The sequence below is a fragment of the Eschscholzia californica genome, unplaced genomic scaffold (assembly GCF_041429995.1).
Source record: "Eschscholzia californica isolate CP2 unplaced genomic scaffold, dmEscCali1.0.p SCAF_31, whole genome shotgun sequence".
Classification (NCBI taxonomy): domain Eukaryota; kingdom Viridiplantae; phylum Streptophyta; class Magnoliopsida; order Ranunculales; family Papaveraceae; genus Eschscholzia; species Eschscholzia californica.
In genome coordinates, this window is record NW_028238432.1 from 40001 (window position 1) to 42500 (window position 2500).

Below are 2500 nucleotides of genomic sequence, written 5' to 3' on the forward strand. Positions count from 1 at the left end.
GCCTGGGGAGGGAGCTCACCCCTCCCCTATATAGTGCAAAGTTATTGTTTTCCCTATTTTCACAAGGAAACATCAAATTTTTAACCAAGCATACTCGGCCTTTGCTCCTTCGTTACTCGTCCAAATCCAACAAACTTGCATTCGTTGGAAAGGTCTTTTCACAAGGATTCTTTTGATATATAATAATAGCGATTCCGATAAATATTTATTTTTTTATGAATTTTTAAGTGAATAAACAATTAAAAATTCAAAAAAAATAGGAAAAAAATATTTTTTTCCCGATTCTTTCTCCAATATTCCTGATAAATACCCACACACCCACATATGGAGAAAGGTCGAAAATGCTCGAGTGGATATCGAGATGTCCGACGAAGCACCACTTGGAAGGGCCGAGGCACGGGACGCCCGAGCTGTTGCTCGGGCCGGCACGAGACGCGCATGGGACAGCCCGGGACGGCATGGGACGCCCTCGCTACAGCTCGGGACGGCCAGGTACGCCCGAGACTTGGCTCGGGACGGCCTGGGACGCCCTCGCAATAGCTCGGGACGGCCTGGGACGCCCGAGACTAGGCTCGGGACGGCCTCGGCACAGCTCGGGACGGCCTGGGACGCCCTTGCCACAGCTCGGGACGGCCTGGGACGCCCGAGACTTTGCTCGGGACGGCCTGGGACGGCCTCGGCACAGCTCGGGACGGCCTGGGACGCCCGAGACTTTGCTCGGGACGGCCTGGGACGTCCGAGACTTGGCTCGGGACGGCCTGGGACGCCCGGGACGTGGCTCGGGACGGCCTGGGAAGTCCGAGACTTTGCTCGGGCCGGCCTGGGTCGCCCGAGACTTGGCTCGGGACGGCCTGGGACGCCCGAGACTTGGCTCGGGACGGCCTGGGACGCGCTCGGCACAGCTCGGGACAGGCCGGGACGCCCGAGCCGAGCTTCGGGTCGCACGAAATCTCTTCGTATTCCGACATATTAGAAGCTTCCCATCATGTAGTAGGCCGAGCTTTGCCCTTTGGATGCCCTATGGTGCTTGGCGAGCACTAGGGAACGTGCCAGCACAAGTGCTGTGCACGCTCTGGGGAAGGAGCTCAACCCTCCCCCTTATAGTGCAAAGTTATTGTTTTGCCTATTTTCACAAGGAAACATCAATTTTTTAACCAAGCATACTGGGCCTTTACTCCCTCGTTACTCGTCGGAATCCAGCAAACTTATACTCGTTGGAAAGGCCTTTTCGCAAGGATTTTTTTGATATATTATAATAGCGATTCCGATAAATATTTATTTTTCTATGAATTTTTAAGTGAATAAACACCGGAAAATTCATAAAAAATAGAAAAAAAAAATATTTTCTTCCGTTTCTTTTCTCCAATAATTCATAAATAATACCTCAATAGTACAAACGAAGAGAGAGTCGAAATGGCCCGGGTGGGTTTCGAAATGTCCCACGACCCCATAGAATGCACGGGCCAGCCGAGCCAAAGCAGGGGACGCGCATGGGACAGCACGGGACGCGCACGGGACAGCGTCCCTATGGCTCGGGACGGCATGGGACAGCACGGGACGCCCTTGGTAAAGCTCGGGAATCCCATCGGACGCGCATGGGACGGCCTTGCTAAGGCTCGGGACGGCATGGGACGCGCATGGGACGGCCTTGCTAAGGCTCGGGACGGATGGGACAGCACGGGACGCGCATCGGACGGCCTTGCTAAGGCTCGGGACGGCATGGAACAGCACGGGACGGCCTTGGTGAGGCTCGGGACGGCATGGGACAGCACGGGACGGCCTTGGTGAGGCTCGGGACGGCATGGGACAGCACGGGACGGCCTTGGTGAGGCACGGGACGGCCTCGGTGAGGCTCGGGACGGCATGGGACAGCACGGGACGGCCTTGCTAAGGCTCGGGATGGCCTGGGACGGCCTTGGTGAGGCTTGGACGGCACGGGACGCGCATGGGACAGCATGGGACGGCCTTGGTAAGGCTGGGCACGGCATGGGACGCACATGGGACACCTTATGGGGATCATCAAGGGACGTTGCACGGGACATTCTTAGCCATGAAGGGCCTTCACATGGGACATCTTAGGAGTCAAGAGCCGGCACATGGGACAATGGAGTTCACACGCACGGAACACTTCGGCTACTTCCGTTCGGAACGTCGTGGGATCTTTATGTCCCCATTAGCACCGACGCATCAACATGCTAGGAAGCTAGGTCCGAACTTCTCGAAGTGTCGATGGCACTTGGACGGATACGCATCCGATCCGATGTTATGATGATGTACTTTCTCCGATATCGATGTCGGGGTGTATTCCGATGTTATGATGTACTTCCTCCGAGATCGATGGGACGACCTTGGTAAGGCATGGGTCGGCCTTGGTAAGGCTCGGACGGCACGGGACGCGCATGGGACGGCCTTAGTAAGGCTCGGGACAAAATGGGACAGCACGGGACGCCATGGGACGGCCTTGGTAAGGCTCGGGACGGCCTGGGACGGCCTTAGTAAG